This window comes from Engystomops pustulosus, chromosome 3 (genome assembly GCF_040894005.1).
Source record: "Engystomops pustulosus chromosome 3, aEngPut4.maternal, whole genome shotgun sequence".
Taxonomy (NCBI): domain Eukaryota; kingdom Metazoa; phylum Chordata; class Amphibia; order Anura; family Leptodactylidae; genus Engystomops; species Engystomops pustulosus.
In genome coordinates this window covers 213,970,608-213,997,386 of record NC_092413.1, presented here as the reverse complement: position 1 = coordinate 213,997,386, position 26,779 = coordinate 213,970,608, and positions in this window count along the sequence as shown.

Here is a 26,779-nt window from a genome sequence, read left to right as displayed (position 1 = left end):
ATTGTCAGGGTCAGTGTGTACAGTACCAGAGACACCAGATATTAGTGGTGCTGCCCCGGACCATCCGGGGACAGGTAACACAGAGGGAGACATGGAGGTAGTGGAGCAGCCTATAGAGCAGCCAGTGCCTGCCCCTTCCCCCGAACTGATACCAACCACTAGGGAAAATAATAGTGTTAAAAAGAGGAAGAAGGATAAGAGCACCAGAAAACCCGAGAGTGCGTGGACCACCGTCCAAAAACCCTCTAAAATGAAAATGCAGAGTCAGGTTGATGTTACTGTAACCACTAATAGGTACAGCGTACTGTCCGAGTCAGATGGAGAGGAGGAAATAGAGAGAGAACTGAAGCGCATGATGGAGGAGTATGATGATGATCCAGGGGGGGATCCTCCCACAAAAAGGAAACCACTTCATGCCGAGTCTCAGTCAGTATGGGATATGGAAACCGGTAGTCAGGAAGACAACTCTGACTCCGACTTATGATGATGGGGATGTTCTTTCTTCTTCTTTTTCTAATGGCAGACTTCCATCTTACTGTGATCACCAGTAATGTAAACAGTATTAGGGCTAGAAGGACCAGGCATGTTGTGTATGATCATCTAAAGTATCTCAATGCCGATGTGTTTTTCTTACAGGAGACCCGTTTAAACACCTTGGGTCTCATGCGAGAGGCGGAGAGAGATTGGCAGTCTGGTCCGTCCTTTTGGTCGCTGGCTGTGGAGCCTTATGCCGGAGTCTCCATCTTGTTTAACACCCACAATGTCACCGTCCACAGACTCACTGAGATATCGATGGGACGGTGCCTGCTGCTAGAGGTCACCATCAGAGGCAGAAGACTCCGGCTCATTAACATCTATGGCCCACAGACAGTGACCGAAAGGACTCAGCTTTTTAACGATGTAAAGTCTTATCTGTTCACATCAATTCCTGTCATCATGGCTGGGGACTTTAATGCCACCACTACCACCAGGGACAGGAACAGTAGGCCCCTTACCAGGGACTGTAAGGTCCTAAACAGTATTATTCAGCAGGCTGGCCTGTCTGATGTTTTTGTACAGGGTGGTAGGAGTCCAAAGTTCACCTACACCTGTGCAGGACGCAGCAGCAGGATAGATCTTGCTCTGGTGAGTCCTACTGAAGCAATCAGTGAGAGAATGGAAAGGAATGTCCCATATTCGGATCACTTTGCCTTATATTTTTGTTTGGGTTCCTCTAAGTATCCTGATGTTGGAAGAGGACTATGGAGACTAAATTCTAGTCTGTTAGATGATATTTCTGTCCAGGAATACATTTCATCTTTTTTGCTGCATCAACTGGACAGAGTGGATTTCTATAACAACATGGCTGACTGGTGGGAGGACGTCAAGGAGGAGATCCGATCCCTCTTGCAGAGACTGTCAATTAAGAAGGGGAGAAGTAAGTACAGCCAGTATCTGAGACTGCGTAAAGAATTGGAGTCACTCTATTCGGCGGGTGGGGATGACCAACAAAGGATTGACCGGCTGAAATCTGAGATAAGGCAGTATCAGTACAGTAGGTACACCTCCCTGGTAGTGGAACGTGACTATGGCACCCAAGGGGCACCGGATCCATTTGAGAATTGCCGGGAGCGTGTAGAGAAGAAACTGATCACAGGTCTCACTGACTCCCAGGGTGTTTTACAAGAGTCTCGGGAGGGTATCCTGGGAGTGGTGAGATCTTACTATACTGACTTGTTTCAGAAGAAGGCTTTGGATAATGAAAAAGTGACCCAATTCTTGGAGGCAACTCCAGGCCCTGATACTAGGGAATTGGACTTTTCTCCTTTGACAGCAGAAATAACAGTGGAGGAGATAAAAGAGGCCATTGATAAGTTACATCTGAAGAAGGCACCAGGTCCAGATGGTATTACAGCAGAATTTTATAAGAAGTTCAGAGATCTCTTGGCTCCAATCCTTGTGGATGTTTACAGAAATTGTCTAGAAAATCACCTGATGCCTCCATCCATGAGGGTCTCATCGCTAATTCTGCTGTCCAAAGGTAAGGAGCCTAGTGACATCAAGAACTGGAGGCCGATCGCCCTCTTGAATGTTGATAGGAAAATTCTGGCAAAAATCCTCTTTTCTAGATTAGTCTGTTTGTCCCCGGCACTGTTGGCAGGCTCTCAGTACGGCACGGTAAAAGGGCGGAACATCTCTGGAGCAGTCATCTCGATAAGGGAGATGTTTGAGAGATGTAAAGCTCTGAGGTGTGGGAGATATGTTGTAGGTCTGGACCAGGCTAAAGCCTTTGACAGGGTTGATCACGACTATCTATGGGCCACTTTATCAAAGTACGGTATTCCGGGAGAATTTGTAGATTGGCTCAGGACTTTGTATAGAGAGGCTGAGAGCTTTCCTCTGATCAATGGTTGGCAGGGTGACACTTTCAGGGTAGAGGCAGGGGTGCGACAGGGCTGCCCCCTGAGTCCACTGCTGTATGTGTTTGCTATTGATCCATTCCTGAGATCACTGCAGTGGTGTGATTTTCAGGGGGTGCCGGTCCCCCATTGCTTGCCCCTGGATGTTGTTGCCTACGCGGATGATGTGACTGTGGTGATATCTGAACCTCGTGAGGTGGAGATGTTGTCTGCAGCCATCAGAAGTTACTCAGAGGCATCCGGGTCTCTGGTCAACCTTGAGAAGAGCCAAGCTTTCTGGACATTGGATACTGCTCCTGGCTTTGATCTGCCACAGTTTGTAAAGGCCTCCACCCATATTAAAATCCTTGGGGTTAAATTCGGGAGGGAAGATAATTCTGCACTAAATTGGGAGGAGAAGTTGGAAGCCGGAAATGTAAAGGTTCAGCGATGGAAGAACTGGAGGCTGACCTATAGAGAAAGGGTTACTCTGATGAAGACTTACCTGGTCCCTGTCTTCCTCTACGTCTCTGTTGTCTTTCCTTTGCCAGAATCTTCCTCCGCTAGGCTCTTTAGCCTGTTCTTCCAACTTCTATGGGGGAACAGGTTGAACCCAGTAAAAAGAGGGATCACCTACCTGCAGAGGAGAGAGGGTGGACTGGATATGTTAAATCCAAGGGTTTTCTTTGACTCCATGTTTCTGAAAGTTAATTTCGGTTGCCTGGACTCAAATAATGGTCTCCTGTGGGTAAGTAGTGTCAGGGACTGGATATTGCCTTTTGCAGAGTCTTGGGTGCGAGGCGGCAGTCTCAAGAGGGGCCGAAGGACTCCTGGCTTCCTCCCCCAGTATCTGGAGTATGGTCTCAGGTGTTTAAGGAAATGGGGGATAGATAAGTCTTTTATTGAAAGTAATACCAGGAGAGATCTGTACTCCAGAGTCTGTAGGACCTTCTATTCTCTGCAGCTGGCACTTCCAGACTGTCCAACCACCACCCTAAAGGACAGCCTGAGGTTTCTGAATGGTCGGAGGCTGCCCCATAAGTTTTGTGACATCGCCTGGCTCTCATTACAGGGGAAACTGTTTGTCAGGGGGAATCTTAAGTTCCTTAGTGTGGCAGACCGTATGTGTCCCCTCGGGTGTCAGACAGAGGAGACTATGGTCCATTTTATATCTGAGTGCTGGGGTGGACGGAACATCTGGCGTGACATATCCACCAAGATAAGACTAACATCACTGCAGTCCCTCAAGTACCCAGAAATCCTCTATGGTGTGACACATACTGTAAGTAACACCAACCAGGAGACCATGTACATAGTGATCCAGGTCATCAAGTACTACCACTGGCACATGAGAACCAGAGTGTCCATCCACAGCGAGGACTTCCACCATCATAAGGCCATAAGCCTCATCATGTCCGAGCTCAGGTGGATCCGGTCATTAGAGGTCAGGAAAAAGGGGGAGAATATAAGACTTTGGAGGAACATTCATCTGGAGTGAAATATGTCTGATTATATAATGTGGATGCATTCGTTTTTTTCTGTTTTTTTTTTTTTTTTTTTTTTTTTTTTTTTTTGTTTCCCTTTCAGCTAAAATGGACTCTTAAGTTACATTTAATATACATTTTATTTTTATGAACATGTATGTTTTATACTGAATGATCTATGATTTATTTTGATGGAAAAGTATTTCTGTATTTATGTTTGTTTTTTACTAATAAAAATTGCCCCCTATGTACAAGAATATAACTACTATATTACTGCCCCCTATGTACAAGAATATAACTACTATAATACTGCCCCCTATGTACAAGAATATACCTACTATAATACTGCCCCTATGTACAGGAATATAACTACTATAATACTGCCTCCTATGTACAAGAATATAACTACTATAATACTGCCCCCTATGTACAAGAATATAACTACTATAATACTGCCCCCTATGTACAAGAATATAACTACTATAATACTGCCCCTTATGTACAAGAATATAACTACTATAATACTGCTCCCTATGTACAAGAATATAACTACTATAATACTACCACCTATGTACAAGAATATAACTACTATAATACTGCCCTCTATGTACAAGAATATAACTACTATAATACTGCCCCCTATGTACAGGAATATAACTACTATAATACTGCCCCTATGTACAAGAATATAACTACTATAATCCTGCCCCCTATGTACAGGAATATAACTACTATAATACTGCTCCCTATGTACAAGAATATAACAACTATAATACTGCCTCCTACGTACAGGAATATAACTACTATAATACTGCCCCTATGTACAAGAATATAACTACTATAATACTGCCCCTATGTACAAGAATATAACTACTATAATACTGCCTCCTATGTACAGGAATATAACTACTATAATACTGCCCCCTATGTACAAGAATATAACTACTATATTACTGCCCCCTATGTACAAGAATATAACTACTATAATACTACCACCTATGTACAAGAATATAACTACTATAATACTGCCCTCTATGTACAAGAATATAACTACTATAATACTGCCCCCTATGTACAGGAATATAACTACTATAATACTGCCCCCTATGTACAGGAATATAACTACTATAATACTGCCCCCTATGTACAGGAATATAACTACTATAATACTGCCCTCTATGTACAAGAATATAACTACTATAATACTGCCCTCTATGTACAAGAATATAACTACTATAATACTGCCCTCTATGTACAAGAATATAACTACTATAATACTGCCCCCTATGTACAGGAATATAACTACTATAATACTGCCCCCTATGTACAGGAACATAACTACTATAATACTGCTCCCTATGTACAGGAATATAACTACTTTAATACTGCCCTCTATGTACAAGAATATAACTACTATAATACTGCCCCCTATGTACAAGAATATAACTACTATAATACTGCCTCCTACGTACAGGAATATAACTTCTATAATACTGCCCCCTATGTACAAGAATATAACTACTATAATACTGCCCCTATGTACAAGAATATAACTACTATAATACTGCCCCTATGTACAAGAATATAACTACTATAATACTGCCCCCTATATACAGGAATATAACTACTATAATACTGCCCCCTATGTACAGGAATATAACTACTATAATACTGCCCCCTATGTACAGGAATATAACTACTATAATACTGCCTCCTACGTACAGGAATATAACTTCTATAATACTGCCCCCTATGTACAAGAATATAACTACTATAATACTGCCCCTATGTACAAGAATATAACTACTATAATACTGCCCCCTATGTACAAGAATATAACTACTATAATACTGCCCCCTATATACAGGAATATAACTACTATAATACTGCCCCCTATGTACAGGAATATAACTACTATAATACTGCCCCCTATGTACAGGAATATAACTACTATAATACTGCCCCCTATGTACAAGAATATAACTACTATAATACTGCCTCCTATGTACAAGAATATAACTACTATAATACTGCCCCCTATGTACAAGAATATAACTACTATAATACTGCCCCCTATGTACAAGAATACAACTACTATAATACTACCACCTATGTACAAGAATATAACTACTATAATACTACCCCCTATGTACAAGAATATAACTACTATAATACTGCCCCCTATGTACAGGAATATAACTACTATAATACTGCTCCCTATGTAGACATCTAGTTTAGTGGTTTTATTGTGATTGTCTTATACTTATCACATGTACAGCACTTTGGGATTTATAAACAAATAATACAAATAATAATAAATGTTACATTGTTGTCGCCATTTGCCTTTTTTCTTTTGTATAGTTTTTGCTTGTATTTTTTAGTTTTAGAATTTTTTCCGTTATGATTTTTTTTTATTTCATTTATTTTATTTATTTTCTTTTTTTGCTTTGTTTGTTTATGATTTTATTGTGTTTGTTTTTAATTTTTTTTTTCTCTTAACCCATTTGTCTTCCCTTCCAGTAAACATAAACCTCACACACAACATTGTTGTTTTATTTTTTTGTTATTTTTTTTGCTGATAATAAGCTTTTTTTTTTCTCTTTTTCCAGGAGAGATGCAAATGCTGGAGAATGTGAGTCTCTATTGTAATGATAGAAGGAGCTGGGGCTGATTTGCTGACCCAGTGGTACTGCTGTATATAGACTTTTGGGAAAATGGAATCTCAATCACAGCAGAGGCTTATTTTGCCCCGGGCTAGAGAAGGTTTGGAGGTGATGCTGGGAGACTGGGATGAGGGATGTGTTCGGGGAGAACGCAGTTGGTTGGTTTAAGATGCAGCAATATTGTGCTTCATCAGACAGGAGTTGGGTCCTTGGGGAAATTCTTTGGGAACACTTAGCTCAAGATAAAAGACGAGTCACATCCAGGGCTCCCACAAGACCCCGGCCACTGTGTAACGCTGAAAATCCTCTGTATTAGGAAAATATCGAATTGGTGAAGATTTTTGGGTGCAGAAATAAATAAACTTCTGTCGTTCCATAGAATTGTTGTGGTCTAATAACTATCATATAACATAAGGCCATAGGATAAGTTCATACATAGATAACAAGATCTAAATAAAATATCTCCGTATCATATTATCTTGGAGTAGAAAATGTGTGACCTGAAATTGTGGAGGAGGCGGAATCTGCTATTTTATAGATAGAGAGAAGCCGAGGTGTCATTACAGGGAGGGAGGAGGAATAAAATATTATTACTGGTTGCTAAAGATGTTAGGATGGATAGGATAGGAGATAGATAGATAGATATAAGATAGATAGATAGATAGATAGATATGAGATAGATAGATAGATAGATAGATAGATATGAGATAGATAGATAGATAGATAGATATGAGATAGATAGATAGATAGATAGATATGAGATAGATAGATAGATAGATAGATATGAGATAGATAGATAGATAGATAGATATGAGATAGATAGATAGATAGATAGATAGATATGAGATAGATAGATAGATAGATATGAGATAGATATGAGATAGATAGATAGATAGATATGAGATAGATAGATAGATATGAGATAGATAGATAGATATGAGATAGATAGATAGATAGATAGATATGAGATAGATAGATAGATGGATAGATAAATAAAGTAAAAAGCGGGCAGCACTCCATGGTTCAAAATTTCAAAATAAAAGGTGAACTTTATTGAACAAGTGGCGACGTTTCGGTGTGTAACACCTTCATCAAGCCGAAACGTCGCCACTTGTTCAATAAAGTTCACCTTTTATTTTGAAATTTTGAACCATGGAGTGCTGCCCACTTTTTACTTTATTTAGCTACAAGAGGATCAAGCCAGAACCTTTGGGGGCGCTGCACCCCTCCTTATTAGGAGTCCATAAGATTGTGCTGACTTGGATTTTACTTCTTCTAGATGGATAGATAGATAGATAGATAGATAGGAGATAGATAGATAGATAGATAGATAGATAGATAGATAGATATGAGATAGATAGACACATATGAGATAGATAGATGGATAGATAGATGGATAGATGGATAGATAGATGGATAGATAGATGGATAGATAGATATGAGATAGATAGACACATATGAGATAGATAGATGGATAGATAGATGGATAGATGGATAGATAGATGGATAGATAGATGGATAGATAGATATGAGATAGATAGACACATATGAGATAGATAGATGGATAGATAGATGGATAGATGGATAGATAGATGGATAGATAGATGGATAGATAGATATGAGATAAATAGACACATATGAGATAGATAGATATGAGATAGATAGATAGATAGATAGATAGATAGATACGAGAAAGATAGATAGATAGATAGATAGATAGATAGATGATAGAGAGAAACTGGAGAAACTACCGGACCCAAGAGATCTTCATCCAGAGCACCTATAGACTGAACACCCACAACCTGGCCATGGAGTCCAGATGAAGTCCACTTCCTACTGCACTGCTCCAAATACTCAGCAGTGAGGAACACTCACTTCAGGAGACTCTCAGATCTCCTCCCGGGCTTCTGCTCCATGGAGGAGGGAGAGAAGAACACAATGGCCGCACAATACGTCACCGGCTGTCAAAGACTGAGAGACACGTGATATACCATGGACTATAACAACTCCCCCCCCCCCCCCAAACCCTATGTCACCCTTCATCCTCTTCCTCATCACCCTGTACCCCACCTTATTCCCCACAATCCTATATTTCATAATGCTTTGACACTGCTAAACTGTATTTGGTTCTGCCAATAAAGCTTCTTTAAATTGAATTGAATTGACTTTCAGATCTCCTCCCGGGCTTCTGCTCCATGGAGGAGGGAGAGAATATCCATCCTGCTGGGGGAAGAGGAGTCCACTATGGCCGCAGAATATGTCGGCCGGCCATAGGCTGAGAGACATGTGATAAACCATGGAATGAGACATATATGATACCATAGACAACTATAACCCCCCAACACTCCATGTCCCCCATCATCCTGTTCCCCATCACCCTGCACCTCAACTTTCACAATCGACAAATTCTTTAAACTTGTATTTGGTCCTGCCAATAAAGCTTCTTTGAATTGAATAGATAGATGTGACCAGGGGTGAACCAAGCCTGTCTGCTGCCTGAGGCAAGCGATATAGAGACAAACCCCCCCCATATATGTAGTATATCAGGTAGTGTCAGGACCAGATCCATCATAAAATGCATACAGAGTACCGCCATATAGTATAAAATGCCTAAAGTGTGCCACCATGTAGTATAAAATGCATACAGCATACCGCCATGTAGTATAAAATGCATACAGTGTACCACCATGTAGTATAAAATTCATACAGCGTGCCACCATGTAGTATAAAATGCATACAGTGTACCACCATGTAATATAAAATGCATACAGCGTGCCACCATGTTGTATAAAATGCATACAGCGTGCCACCATGTTGTATAAAATGCATAGTGTACCACCATGTAGTATAAAATGCATACAGCGTGCCGCCATGTAGTAGAAAATGCATACGGCGTGCCACCATGTAGTATACAATGTATATGGTGTGCCACCATCTAGTATAAAATGCATATAGTGTAACGCCATGTAGTATAACATGCATACAGCGAGCCGCCATGTAGTATAAAATGCATAGAGTGTGCAACCATGTAGTATAAAATGCATACAGCATGCCACCATGTGGTATAAAATAATGCATACAGCGTACCACCATGTAGGATAAAATGCATACAGCGTGCCACCATGTAGTATAAAATGCATACAGCATACCACCATAAAGTATAAAATGCATACATCGTACCACCATGTAGTATAAAATGCATACAGCGTACCACCATGTAGTATAAAATGCATACAGCGTACTGCCATGCAGTATAAAATGCATACAGCGTGCCACCATGTACCACCATGTAGTATAAAATGCATACAGCGTGCCACCATGTAGTATAAAATGCATACAGCGAGCCGCCATGTAGTAGAAAATGCATACAGTGTGCCACCATGTACTATAAAATGCACACAACGTACGGCCATGTAGTATAAAATACATACAGCATGCCACCATGTAGGATAAAATGCATACAGCGTACCGCCATGTAGTATAAAATGCATACAGCGTACCACCATGTAGGATAAAATGCATACAGCGTGCCACCATGTAGTATAAAATGCATACAGCATACCGCCATATAGTATAAAATGCATACATTGTACCACCATGTAGTATAAAATGCATACAGCGTACCACCATGTAGTATAAAATGCATACAGCGCGCCGCCATGTAGTAGAAAATGCATACAGGCGGTTGCACAGTGCCGGAAGCTCAATGCCTGAAGCCCTGTGCTCGTTGGCGGGGGTGAGAGCGTGGGGCCACCCCCTCGTCCAGCAGGAGGCACTCTGCCTGAGGCAAGATGCTCAACTTGCTTCATGGCAAATGTGCCCCTGGATGTGAAATAGATAGATAGATTATAGATATAAGATGAGATATGAGAGTCTGGAATTCACTTCCAACATTTAGTTGTAGAAGCTTCTTGATGAATGGAGGATGTGTCCCTTCTGTCTGCTGTCAGGACCTTTGGAAGACCTTCAAAGGTCCTGAAATGGCTCTTGAGTACCTATGTATTAAGAGTGGGAACAGGTATATGAGGATTTCATGGGTAAATGTCCATCCCACTATATAATTTGATGGGTGGTTTGGGTGGGCATGGCCCCCCTAGAAGGCTTGGGCCCCAGTCTACCACCCATACCGCTGATATTATAATCCACTACGGGATATACTGCAGCCCTATACATTCACATGACTTCTGCCCTGGGTGTGATAAAATACTGGAGATTCTAGAATCTTGTCTGAAAAGTGTCTTATAAGTATTTTAGACACTTTTACAATTTGCAATTAAGTTGCAAAATATTGGAGCATTGAATGATCCAATTAATAGGAGATCTATTTTCTATCAGTTTCATATCTATTTATCTATAATATTCTAAAAACGGAGGCTGCACACCAAAAAAAAATTGTGAAAAAAAGTGATGGGTATTTTATTAACCCAAACGCACTACTGGTTGTTGTGCCGCCTCCGTGTTATGAGTGTTATTGATACTAGTTTGTCATTGGGAGCAAGCGCCAGCAGCTTACAGTTACTACCATGAGGCTGCTTGTATAATCTATATCTATGTATGTATTTATGATGATCTATTTCAATACAAAAGGTCCTTGTATAGTAGCCCAAAAAAACCCTCAGGAGAACTTGCTATTAAAATTTAGCCACAGGTCATAAAAGGTCTCTGGTGTCCATATCTCTGATTTCACCTCTCTGAGAGTTTGTATCCGATTTAAGCTGAGATTCACATCTTTAAAATGACACCAGAAACATGTTTCTTGCTGCTACAGAGACCGAGGTAGCAGCATCTAAAGATTCACTTCCCCTTGACCCTCTCGTATTAACTCATGTTTTAACATACAAGAGGATATCCAAAAAGTTTATTTGCCTTTTTGATCAATTTTTTTTTTTTTCATTTCTTTTCAGTATTTTTTTATTATTTTTATTTATTATTTCATTTTTTAAGGTTTGGTGTTGTTTATTTTTTTTTAACAATAATAGTTTTTACCTCAAGTTTTTTTCCTGGCACTTCTGATACTTGACCTTGATGTTGACCTCAGGCTTCTTCCTGGATGTTGCTTCTGTCTTTGGGCTTCTTCATCAGATTCTTGTGGTTCTGCTCCTGGCTCCGGTCCCTGTCTCTGTTCCTCACTATACTTCTGCCTCATCCTCTAAATTGTCTCATTCTGGACGGTCTCCGGATGACATCCAATGTCCTCAGACCTGACTATGCTTCTACTCCTACTACCAGCAATCTGTCACTATATAAGAGATCATAATCAGCACAAAATGCTCAGTTGTGTTGTGAGGGGTATATATGATATATGTAGGGGGTACAGTGTGGTCACTTATGGTGTGAGGGGTATACACTCACCGGCCACTTTATTAGGTACACCATGCTAGTAACGGGTTGGACCCCCTTTTGCCTTCAGAACTGCCTCAATTCTTCGTGGCATAGATACAACAAGGTGCTGGAAGCTCCTCAGAGATTTTGGTCCATATTGACATGATGGCATCACACAGTTGCCGCAGATTTGTCGGCTGCACATCCATGATGCGAATCTCCCGTTCCACCACATCCCAAAGATGCTCTATTGGATTGAGATCTGGTGACTGTGGAGGCCATTTGAGTACAGTGAACTCATTGGGGGTCATTTACTAAGGGCCCGATTCGCGTTTTCCCGACGTGTTACCCGAATATTTCCGATTTGAGCCGATTTTCCATGAATTGCCCCGGATTTTTGCCGCACGCGATCGGATTGTAGCGCATCGGCGCTGGCATGCACACGACGGAAATCGGGGGCGTGGCCGAACTTAAACCCGACGGATTCGGAAAAACCGCCGCATTTAAAACAAAAAATTGGTCGCACGGGCCATACTCACATGCACCAGGAAGAGATCAGTGAACTCCGACGCAACTCGGCGGACCTCGGCGCAGCAGCGACACCTGGTGGACATCGAGAGCAGGACCTTCATGAATCGCCGGAAAACCCGAACGCTTGTCCGAGAAGCCGCCGCTGGAACGCGAATGGACCGGGTAAGTAAATGTGCCCCATTGTCATGTTCAAGAAACCAGTCTGAGATGATTCCAGCTTTATGACATGGCGCATTATCCTGCTGAAAGTAGCCATCAGATGTTACAGGGTACATTGTGCTCATAAAGGGATGGACATGGGCAGCAACAATACTCAGGTAGGCTGTGGCGTTGTACCAAGGGGCCCAAAGAGTGCCAAGAAAATATTCCCCACACCATGACACCACCACCACCAGCCTGAACCGTTGATACAAGGCAGGATGGATCCATGCTTTCATGTTGTTGACGCCAAATTCTGACCCTACCATCCGAATGTCGCAGCAGAAATCGAGACTCATCAGACCAGGCAACGTTTTTCCAGTCTTCTACTGTCCAATTTCGATGAGCTTGTGAAAATGGTAGCCTCAGTTTCCTGTTCTTAGCTGAAAGGAGTGGCACCCGCTGTGGTCTTCTGCTGCTGTAGCCCATCTGCCTCAAAGTTCGATGTACTGTGCGTTCAGAGATGCTCTTATGCCTACCTTGGTTGTAACGGGTGGCGATTTGAGTCACTGTTGCCTTTCTATCAGCTCGAACCAGTCTGCCCATTCTCCTCTGACCTCTGGCATCAACAAGGCATTTCCGCCCACAGAACTGCCGCTCACTGGATGTTTTTTCTTTTTCGGACCATTCTCTGTGAACCCTAGAGATGGTTGTGTGTGAAAATCCCAGTAGATCAGCAGTTTGTGAAATACTCAGACCAGCCCTTCTGGCACCAACAACCATGCCACGTTCACAGGCCACAAATCACCTTTCTTCCCCATACTGATGCTCGGTGTGAACTGCAGGAGATTGTCTTGACCATGTCTACATGCCTAAATGCACTGAGTTGCCGCCATGTGATTGGCTGATTAGAAATTAAGTGTTAACGAGCAGTTGGACAGGTGTACCTAATAAAGTGGCCGGTGAGTGTATATGATATGTAAAAGTGCTCAGTGTGGTCAGTTGTGTTGTGAGGGGTGTATATGATGTATGTGGGGATACAGTGTGGTCAGTTTTGGTGTGAGGGGTATATATGATATATGTGGTGGCACAGTGTGGTCAGTTGTGGTGTGAGTGGTATACATGATTTATGTGGGGGCACAGTGTGGTCAGTTGTGGTGTGAGGGGTATATATGATACATGTGGGGGCACAGTGTGGTCAGTTGTGGTGTGAGAGGTATAGATGATATATGTAGGGGCACAGTGTGGTCAGTTGTGGTGTGAGGGGTATATATGATATATGTGGGGATACAGTGTGGTCAGTTGTGGTGTGAGAGGTATATATGATATATGTAGGGGCACAGTGTGGACAGTTGTGGTGTGAGGGGTATATATGATATATGTGGGGGCACAGTGTGGTCGGTTGTGGTGTGAGGGGTGTATATGATATATGTGGGGGTACAGTGTGGTCAGTTGTGGTGTGAGGGGTATATATGATATATGTAGAGGCACAGTGTGGACAGTTGTGGTGTGAGGGTTTATATTATAAATGTGGGGGCACAGTGTGGTCAGTTGTGGTGTGAGGGGTGTATATGATATATGTGGGGGTACAGTGTGGTCAGCTGTGGTCTGAGGGGTATATATTATATATGTGGGGGCACAGTGTGGTCAGTTGTGGTGTGAGGGGTATATATGATATATGTGGGGGTACAGTGTGGTCAGTTGTGGTGTGAGGGGTATATATGATATATGTGGGGGTACAGTGTGGTCAGCTGTGGTGTGAGGGGTATATATGATATATGTGATGGCAGAGAGTGGTCAGTTGTGGTGTGAGAGGTATATATGATATATGTGGGGGCACAGTGTGGTCAGTTGTGGTGTGAGGGATATATATGATATATGTGGGGGCACAGTGTGGCCAGTTGTGGTGTGAGGGGTATATATGATATATGAGGGGCACAGTGTGGTCAGCTGTGGTGTGAGGGGTATGTATGATATATTTAAGGGGCTACAGTTCAGTCATTCGGGTCTCCCGAATATTTCCTTTCTTGCGCCAAATTGCCTCGGGATTTTGGCGCACGCGATCGGATTGTGGCGCATCGGCGCCGGCTTTCACGCGGGGCGTGTCAGTCCGATTCAGAAAAACCGCTGAATTTAAAAACCGATTTGTGTCGCAAGATCAAGCACTTACATGCATCGGGAAGAAGAAGGTGAACTCCGGCGCACCTCGGTGCAGCAGCGACACCTGCTGGATATCGGGCGCATGAGCTTAGTGAATCACAGCAGACCCGAATCCTCATCGGACCACGCGCCGTGGGATCGTGACTGGACCGGGCAAGTAAATGTGCCCCATTGTGGTCAGTTGCAGTATGAGAGGCATTTGTGACATATTTGGGGTCACAATGTGGTCAGTTGTGCTGTGAGAGGTTCATGATGATATATGTAGGGGCACAGTGTGGGCAGCTGGGTGAAATGAGTAAAATATATGATATATGGGGGGCACAGTGAGGTCAACCATGGTATGAGGGATATGTGTGTTATGCGGGACACCGTTCTTATCTAGATGACATTGTGCTGTAAGTGAATTTTTAGGGGTGCAGTGTGGGTATGTGCTGTAAAAAGCTGAAGTCATCTTTCGGTGCATTAATCAATGAGAAGCCATGGTTCAATGAATTTGTCATGAAAATCTGTACCTGATGGTATACTTTGGCCAGGTAATTTTAGTCTTCACATTTAGAGCACTAGGTCTGTGGTATAGCATACAGATACAATATAACTTTTATACATTCCGTGAATTAAGGTGAGAGAGGGTTAAAATACTTTTTTGAGTGTTTTTATTGGTGGGAGCGGATAATTGCATCTAACAAATTCAGACATGCCCACTGGCTATAGAAATGGCATAGTCAGGGTCTAAACCAGTCAGATGGGGAACTGCCCCAATAAGTAGATCAGCCTAATGAGCACCTATGGGGAAATTAGAAAACACAACACTGCCCCCTAGCATGAAAATTATCCCATATATAGTACAAATATTTAAAGGGGCTATCCAGGGATTAGATGATAACAGCTTTTTTTACCCCAAATAGTTGACTACTGTTGGGTGTGATATTTCTTTATACTTTCATTACAGTGAATGGGACTGAGCTGCAGTACCACCCACAACCTGTGAGCAGGGGCGGTGCTGTTTTATGAAAATCAGAATTCCTTTTTTTAATATAAGTAAAAACCATAACCAGATTACACATTCCTCATTGATCTTGTCATGTTCTCTACCTTCAAACTGTGACCAATGATTGGAGTAGTAGTTGTCTGAATATTGTAAAAGTATGGGCTCTACAGAATTAGGGGAAACTAGCTAAGTTCTTCCACCAAAAAATGTCAACTATTGTGTCTACTATTGCTGCATATTACAGTGAATAGGACTGAGTTGCAATACCCCACATAACCTGCGGATAAGGGTGGCGCTGTTCTAATAAGATATTCTTTTAATCCTTATAAACCACTTAACTTAATAACCTAAATAGGATTTTTTTTTATCATATTTGACTTTTCTTATGACTCTCTTTCATGCACTGCACCTTTAAGGTCAGTCCAATGATGTAAGATGTAAGTCCAGATATAGTGAAAGTATTTAAAGGGATTTTCTAGGATTAGGTAAACAAGCTGCTTTGTTATGTGGTAGTATTACAGCATACAGTACAGTACCTTTATTACAGTGAAAGGGTCTGGGCTGCAGTACCACTCTCAGACTGAGAATAGGAGTGGCGCTGTTTTATAAAGACAGATAATTATTTTTTTTATTTAATTTATAATTTTTTTTTATTTTTGTATTCCTGGACAATCACTTAAACACCTTTAAGTAAGGATTTGTGCCATTTTGGATTTTCCTCATAGACTCTGAGTGAGTCCAATGATGGGAGTGGTAGTCGTCCACAGCTTGGGGATGTTATACCACGCTGCTCCCCCCCCCCCCCCCCAATCCAAGCATAACGGTAACCCAGATTAGCCATTCATTATGATTGGGGATAATCCCTTCATCCAGTATGTAAATGCCTGAGACTGAATGGCAAGGAAGGGAAAAATAATCTGCGCTAAACTATCTGTGATAATTACTCGGCTTCTCCCATTCACCCTGTGACACACAACTTAGACTGTATTAAAATAAATGTACAAGTATTTAGTGACTAATCCCTCTAAGTATGTTAATGCCGGCAGAAGATCTGCGCAAGGAGAAGGCATCTGCTCTTTCCGTTGGAGCTGCTGCAGGCGGGGATTCAGCAGATTGGACCTGATATTCATGAATATTTCAGCCCTTTGTATTTGGCCACAGAGGAGAAGCTGCACAGAGCAATCCCCAACACATCCAGCAAGGGGCGCTTTGGAGCATGCATGGAAACTTCTCTGAGCTGCACAGGGTGACCTCATTCAGGTACCATGAGACAGATAGATAGATGGATGGATAGATAGATAGATAGATAGATAGATAGATAGATAGATAGATAGATATGAGATAGATATATATGAGAAAGATAGATAGATATGAGATAAATAGAGAGGAGATAGATAGATAGATAGATAGATAGATAGATAGATAGATAGATAGATAGATAGATAGATAGATAGATAGATATGGATGGATGGATAGATAGGAGATATATAGATTTGAGATAGATGGATAGATGGATAGATAGATAGATAGATAGATAGATAGGAGATAGATATGAGATAGATAGATAGATAGATAGATATGGGATAGATAGATAGATAGATAGATAGATATGAGATAGATAGATAGATAGATAGATAGATAGATAGATAGATAGATATGAGATAGATAGATATGAGATAGATAGAACATAAATTGGTAGATAAAATGAAAGATGGTGAGATGCATTGATGAGAGATCGTTGGATAGATAAGGGAAATATCATGCATAGTTATAGTCCTAAATATGTTTAATTGGATAGATAGATATGAGATAGATAGATAGATAGATAGATAGATAGATAGATATGAGATAGATATGAGATAGATAGATAGATAGATAGATAGATAGATAGATAGGAGATAGATAGATAGATATGAGATAGATAGATAGATATGAGATAGATATGAGATAGATAGATAGATAGATAGATAGATAAATAGATAGATAGATAGATAGATAGATATGAGATAGATATGAGATAGATATGAGATAGATAGATATGAGATAGATATGAGATAGATAGATAGATAGATAGATAGAGAAAGTAAAGAGATTGAATTAAACAGCTAGATAATACAATATATTAGATAGATGTTGATAGATTTAGAGCTAAAAAACTAACAAATCAAAATTCTATAGATATATAACAGATAGTACAAATATAGAGATGTAGGTTGGTATAGATAGGTAGATCTATACAATGAGGTTATGCTGTGTAGTATACACTAATGTCAAGGGCATTCACCATCAGCAGGTACTAAGAAGGAAGTTTCTCTGTTGCACTTGATATTGATCCAGCACTACACCCCCTCACCACACACATCTGCACAGGTTCTATAATGTAAAGAAAGTTCTTCCTGGTTCTGTTGAGTAAAGCCTGGACCGCACTGTGTGCACTTACTACAGGAGCTGTCTAATATAATCCAGAGGATCCTGCTGCATTATTTATAACCATGTTGCATAGATTAATTATAAATTAGATATTTTTTTTATTAAGATTAGGAAGAAAGTGTATGTGCCTTCTAGAAACCACCTTACAGAGGAATAACACACGACAGATAGTATATAGAGGGTAGATAGATGGATGATAGATAGATAGATAGGAGATAGATAGATAGAGAGATGGAGAGATAGAGAGATAGATAGATAGATATATAGATAGAGAGATAGAGAGATAGAGAGATATTAGATAGATAGATAGATAGAGAGATAGAGAGATAGAGAGATATTAGATAGATAGATAGATAGATAGATAGATAGATAGATAGAGAGAGAGATAGGAGATAGATAGATAGATAGATAGATAGACAGATAGATAACAGCTGGCCAGGTACACAGTGCAATGGCATATGCCTATTTTAATAAATAAATTAATGGATTGGTGAATTATATAAACCAATGTGAATATATGAATACCGGGTATTTCTGGGTAGACATCTTTATACATGACTATTGAATATTATCAGCACTTGTGTCATGTATTTTTTTGTCGGTGAATGAAAAGCCATAATGCCAGGGACATAGTAGTAGAAGGACTCTATACAAGGAAGCCATGCTGTATAATGTAGGAGAGATACAACTTACACAATGAAGCTACTGTATATGTAACACAATACGGACACCACGTGACTCATAGGCCACTGAAGATGCAATGTAACTTATCAAACACAATGCAGATACATACAACACATATACTACTGCACATACAATGTATTCCATATACTGCACATACAATGTATTACATATACTACACATACAATGTATTCCATATACTGCACATACAATGTATTCCATATACTGCACATACAATGTATTCCATATACTGCACATACAATGAATTACATATACTACACATACAATGTATTCCATATACTGCACATACAATGTATAACATATACTGCACATACAATGTATTCCATATACTGCACATACAATGTATTACATATACTACACATACAATGTATTCCATATACTGCACATACAATGTATTCCATATACTGCACATACAATGTATTACATATACTACACATACAATGTATTCCATATACTGCACATACAATGTATTACATATACTACACATACAATGTATTCCATATACTGCACATACAATGTATTCCATATACTGCACATACAATGTATAACATATACTGCACATACAATGTATAACATATACTGCACATACAATGTATTACATATACTGCACATACAATGTATAACATATACTGCACATACAATGTATAACATATACTGCACATACAATGTATAACATATACTGCACATACAATGTATTCCATATACTGCACATACAATGTATTACATATACATATACAATGTATAACATATACTGCACATACAATGTATTACATATACTGCACATACAATGTATTCCATATACATATACAATGTATAACATATACTGCACATACAATGTATAACATATACTGCACATACAATGTATAACATATACTGCACATACAATGTATAACATATACTGCACATACAATGTATAACATATACTGCACATACAATGTATTCCATATACTGCACATACAATGTATTACATATACATATACAATGTATAACATATACTGCACATACAATGTATTACATATACTGCACATACAATGTATTCCATATACATATACAATGTATAACATATACTGCACATACAATGTATAACATATACTGCACATACAATGTATAACATATACTGCACATACAATGTATAACATATACTGCACATACAATGTATAACATATACTGCACATACAATGTATTCCATATACTGCACATACAATGTATTACATATACTACACATACAATGTATTCCATATACTGCACATACAATGTATTCCATATACTGCACATACAATGTATAACATATACTGCACATACAATGTATAACATATACTGCACATACAATGTATTACATATACTGCACATACAATGTATAACATATACTGCACATACAATGTATAACATATACTGCACATACAATGTATTCCATATACTGCACATACAATGTATTACATATACATATACAATGTATAACATATACTGCACATACAATGTATTACATATACTGCACATACAATGTATTCCATATACATATACAATGTATAACATATACTGCACATACAATGTATAACATATACTGCACATACAATGTATAACATATACTGCACATACAATGTATAACATATACTGCACATACAATGTATAACATATACTGCACATACAATGTATTCCATATACATATACAATGTATAACATATACTGCACATACAATGTATAACATATACTGCACATACAATGTATTACATATACTGCACATACAATGTATTACATATACATATACAATGTATAACATATACTGCACATACAATGTATTACTTATACTACACATACAATGTATTACATATACTGCACATACAATGTATTACATATACTGCACATACAATGTATTCCATATACTGCACATACAATGTATTACATATACATATACAATGTATAACATATACTGCACATACAATGTATTACTTATACTACACATACAATGTATTACATATACTGCACATACAATGTATTACTTATACTACACATACAATGTATTACATATACTGCACATACAATGTATTCCATATACTGCACATACAATGTATTACATATACTGCACATACAATGTTTTACATATACTGCACATACAATGTATTCCATATACTACACATACAATGTATTCCATATACTGCACATACAATGTATTACATATACTGCACATACAATGTATTACATATACTGCACATACAATGTATTACATATACTACACATACAATGTATTACATATACTGCACATACAATGTATTCCATATACTGCACATACAATGTATTACATATACTGCACATACAATGTATAACATATACTACACATACAATGTATTACATATACTGCACATACAATGTATAACATATACTGCACATACAATGTGTTCCATATATTACACATACAATGTGTTCCATATATTACACATACAATGGGGGTCATTTACTAAGGGCCCGATTCGCGTTTTCCCGACGTGTTACCCGAATATTTCCGATTTGCGCCGCTTGTACATGAATTGCCCCGGGTTTTTGTCGCACGCGATCGGATTGTGGCGCATCGGGGCCGGCATGCGCGCGACAGAAATCGGGGGGGCGTGGCCGAACGAAAACCCGACGTATTCGGAAAAACCGCCGCATTTAAAAACCGAAAATGTGTCGCTTGGGGAGCGCTCACCTTCACCTTCTATGGGATGGTGCATTCCGGGGCGTTAAGATTATTTTCGGCGCTGCAGCGCCACCTGGTGGACGGCGGAGGAACTACCATCTTAAATCCCAGCCGGACCCGAATTCTGTGCAGAGAACGCGCCGCTGGATCGCGAATGGGCCGGGTAAGTAAATGTGCCCCAATGTATTACATATACTGCACATACAATGTATTCCATATACTACACATACAATGTATTCCATATACTGCACATACAATGTATTACATATACTACACATACAATGTATTACATATACTGCACATACAATGTATTCCATATACTACACATACAATGTATTCCATATACTGCACATACAATGTATTACATATACTGCACATACAATGTATTACTTATACTACACATACAATGTATTACATATACTACACATACAATGTATTACATATACTACACATACAATGTATTACATGTACATATACAATGTATAACATATACTGCACATACAATGGGGCACATTTACTTACCCGGCCCAATCGCGATCCAGCGGCGCGTTCTCTGCACAGGATTCGGGTCCGGCTGGGATTTAAGATGGTAGTTCCTCCGCCGTCCACCAGGTGGCGCTGCAGCGCCGAAAATAATCTTAACGCCCCGGAATGCACCATCCCATAGAAGGTGAAGGTGAGCGCTCCCCAAGCGACACATTTTCGGTTTTTAAATGCGGCGGTTTTTCCGAATACGTCGGGTTTTCGTTCGGCCACGCCCCCCCCCGATTTCTGTCGCGCGCATGCCGCCCCCGATGCGCCACAATCCGATCGCGTGCGCCAAAAACCCGGGGCAATTCATGTACAAGCGGCGCAAATCGGAAATATTCGGGTAACACGTCGGGAAAACGCGAATCGGGCCCTTAGTAAATGACCCCCAATGTGTTCCATATATTACACATACAATGTATTCCATATATTACACATACAATGTATTACATATACTGCACATACAATGTATTCCATATACTACACATACAATGTATTACATATACTGCACATACAATGTATTCCATATACTACACATACAATGTATTCCATATACTACACATACAATGTATTCCATATACTACACATACAATGTATTACATATACTGCACATACAATGTATTACATATACTGCACATACGATGTATTACATATATTACACATACAATGTATTACATATACTGCACATACAATGTATTCCATATATTACACATACAATGTATTACATATACTGCACATACAATGTATTACATATACTGCACATACAATGTATTACATATACTGCACATACAATGTATAACATATACTGCACATACAATGTATTACATATACTGCACATACAATGTATAACATATACTGCACATACAATGTATTCCATATACTGCACATACAATGTATAACATATACTACACATACAATGTATTCCATATACTGCACATACAATGTATAACATATACTGCACATACAATGTATTACATATACTGCACTTACAATGTATTACTTATACTACACATACAATGTATTACATATACTGCACATACAATGTATTACATATACTGCACATACAATGTATTACATATACTGCACATACAATGTATTACATATACTGCACATACAATGTATAACATATAGGAAAATGTGCATACAATAAAACGTATACTTTCATCTGCAATTACAATATAACACATAGAAAACTGCGCATACAACATAATACAGTATATACACTGATAGACCCAGGTTAACATATACATTTTTGCAGTTACAATATAATTACACAACAGATAGAGCACATCAGGGCATATTAAACAAAGACAACATAACACTGAATTACAATCTACTGACACTACCCATAATAAATAACAGTATATCAGCTGCAGATATTCCACAAAATTTAATACTCTGAAAATATACAGTATACATATACAATGTACATAGGTACAATGAATATTCCGCAGATGCAATATAACATATACACCACTGTATATGTACAGAAGATAATATTTTACAGATACAATGTGACATATATAACAATGCAAATACAGTATGGCATATATTATTCAGCATATTCGCATGTAACATATAGATTGCAGATCCAATAAGACTTGTACAAAAAATGACCATTGTAACTAATAATACATATACAACTATATAACACATTGCAGATAACACCTAACACTGCACATACAACATAACACGTGTAATACTGATCATACAATATAGCACATACAACATAACACGTATAATACTGATCATACAATATAGCACATACAACATAACATGTATAATACTGATCATACAATATAACACATACAACATAACATGTATAATACTGATCATACAATATAGCACATACAACATAACACGTATAATACTGATCATACAATATAGCACATACAACATAACACGTATAATACTGATCATACAATATAGCACATACAACATAACATGTATAATACTGATCATACAATATAACACATACAACATAACACGTATAATACTGATCATACAATATAGCACATACAACATAACACGTATAATACTGATCATACAATATAGCACATACAACATAACATGTATAATACTGATCATACAATATAGCACATATAACATAACACGTATAATACTGATCATACAATATAACACATACAACATAACACGTATAATACTGATCATACAATATAGCACATACAACATAACATGTATAATACTGATCATACAATATAACACATACAACATAACATGTATAATACTGATCATACAATATAACACATACAACATAACACGTATAATACTGATCATACAATATAACACATACAACATAACATGTATAATACTGATCATGCAATATAACACATACAACATAACATGTATAATACTGATCATACAATATAACACATACAACATAACACGTATAATACTGATCATACAATATAACACATACAACATAACACGTATAATACTGATCATACAATATAACACATACAACATAACATGTATAATACTGATCATGCAATATAACACATACAACATAACATGTATAATACTGATCATACAATATAACACATACAACATAACATGTATAATACTGATCATACAATATAACACATACAACATAACATGTATAATACTGATCATACAATAACACATACAACACTGCAGGTACAAACGGATAGAAACAGCTGATGACTCATTGATCTCTTTTTTGTTATTATCCCAGAAAGAACATTTCCTGTCAAAGAAATAAAACCCACAGAACAGCAAATATTATATTCCACAGACCATGAGATATAAAAGAGACATTACACAACAGAACATGAGATATAAGAAGCCTTATGGCACATCCTCTGTATAGTGACATCAGCATTTCACTTTGAATGACATAAGAGACAAAGTAGGTGACAACAAAGTATAGATTATATCATAGTATCATAGTATCATAGACAAAGTAGGTGACAACAAAGTATAGATTATATGACATATACAATAATATGTATATAACCTCTGGCAGCCCACGGGAGGGCAGGTCATGTGATCCCAGAATGCAAAGGGTTAAGACAAAATACACACAGTTAAAAAATGAAACACTTAGTTCGGATATTATTCATACTAAATTTTACAAAAACAAATGATGAGGGTAAAGACAATGTCACGTACAAGTATTATATTGTATCACATCCAGAGCTGTAATAATCACACACTGGAACAAAACAGTGGAAAAAAGACCTAAAACTTCTGACATCGCATTTCATACTTCGCTTTGAGGCAAATAAACCCAGAAAGAGGTGAAGAGAGATTTCTCAGTGATAACAGATGTTCTCATCTCGGTCCTTTTATTACATAACAGGGGATAATAGGATCAGACTGTCTGTGGATAGAGGGTATAATATGTACACCTGCAGGGGGGTATGTCTACAGAGGACAGAATCATCCTGGAATAGGAGATAGATAGATAGATAGATAGATAGATAGATAGATAGATAGATAGATAGATAGATAGATAGACAGAGATAGATAGATAGATAGATGATAGATAGATATGAGATAGATAGATAGATAGATGATAGATAGATATGAGATAGATAGATAGATAGATAGATAGATAGATAGATAGATAGATGATAGATAGATATGAGATAGATAGATAGATAGATCAATAGATAGATAGATAGGAGATAGATAGATAGATAGATAGATAGATATATAGATAGATATGAGATAGATAGATAGATAGATAGATAGATAGATAGATATGAGATAGATAGATAGATCGAAGATAGATAGATAAATTATATATATATATATATATATATATATATATATATAATATGTATATATATATATGATATAGAGATACATATATGATATAGATAGCTTGGATGTATGTAATAGATGTATGCAGGTAATAATGTAGATGATAGATAATATAGAATAAATGGCTAAATAGATAATAGATATATAGATGAGAGAAATATAGATAAATAATATAAATATAGATAGAATAGATAGATATATATAGATGATATAGAATGTATGATAAGATTAATAGATAGATTATATGTTAATATAAATATGTATATATATATATATATATATATATATATATCTACTGATGAAAGATAGTTAGATAGATATTAGATAGATAGATATGAAATAGAGATAGATAGATATGCAATAGATAAAGATGTAGATAGATCTATAGATAATAGATAGATGATATGTATATATTGATGAGAGATAGACAAAAATGAAATAGATAGAAATATATTATATAGAATAGATGGATATATAATAGGAGACATATAGAGATAGAAGAGAAAGACTGATATACAGATGGATAGATAAGGGATAATTGATAGATTTATCGATGCTGGATAGATAATACTATATGACAATACTTTGATTAATTAATCTATATTAGACTGATAGATGATATATAGATGTAGATTCTTACAGTTTATTATAATTTTTGGCCATTACACCAGTGATCGCAGAGTTGACATGACCACACCTGCCCCTCTATGGGGATGGGTGATACCTCCATGCACCCAGATGTGGATACCTATATTCCATGTTGTACATGACATCTTGTAGCACACAGGTTGCTTCTTGGCTTCTCCTCTTGTCCGCCTGGCTCTTCCCATTCATGGTGACGCTATCCAGGACGCCCTGCCTCCTCCTCCACCTCCTTGTGTTTTATTTGATTAAGTGAAATGGAGCACATTGTCTTGATGAGGCTGCTAATAACACGTAGATAAAGCTTTGCTGTTGACCCCTATGAGGGCCAC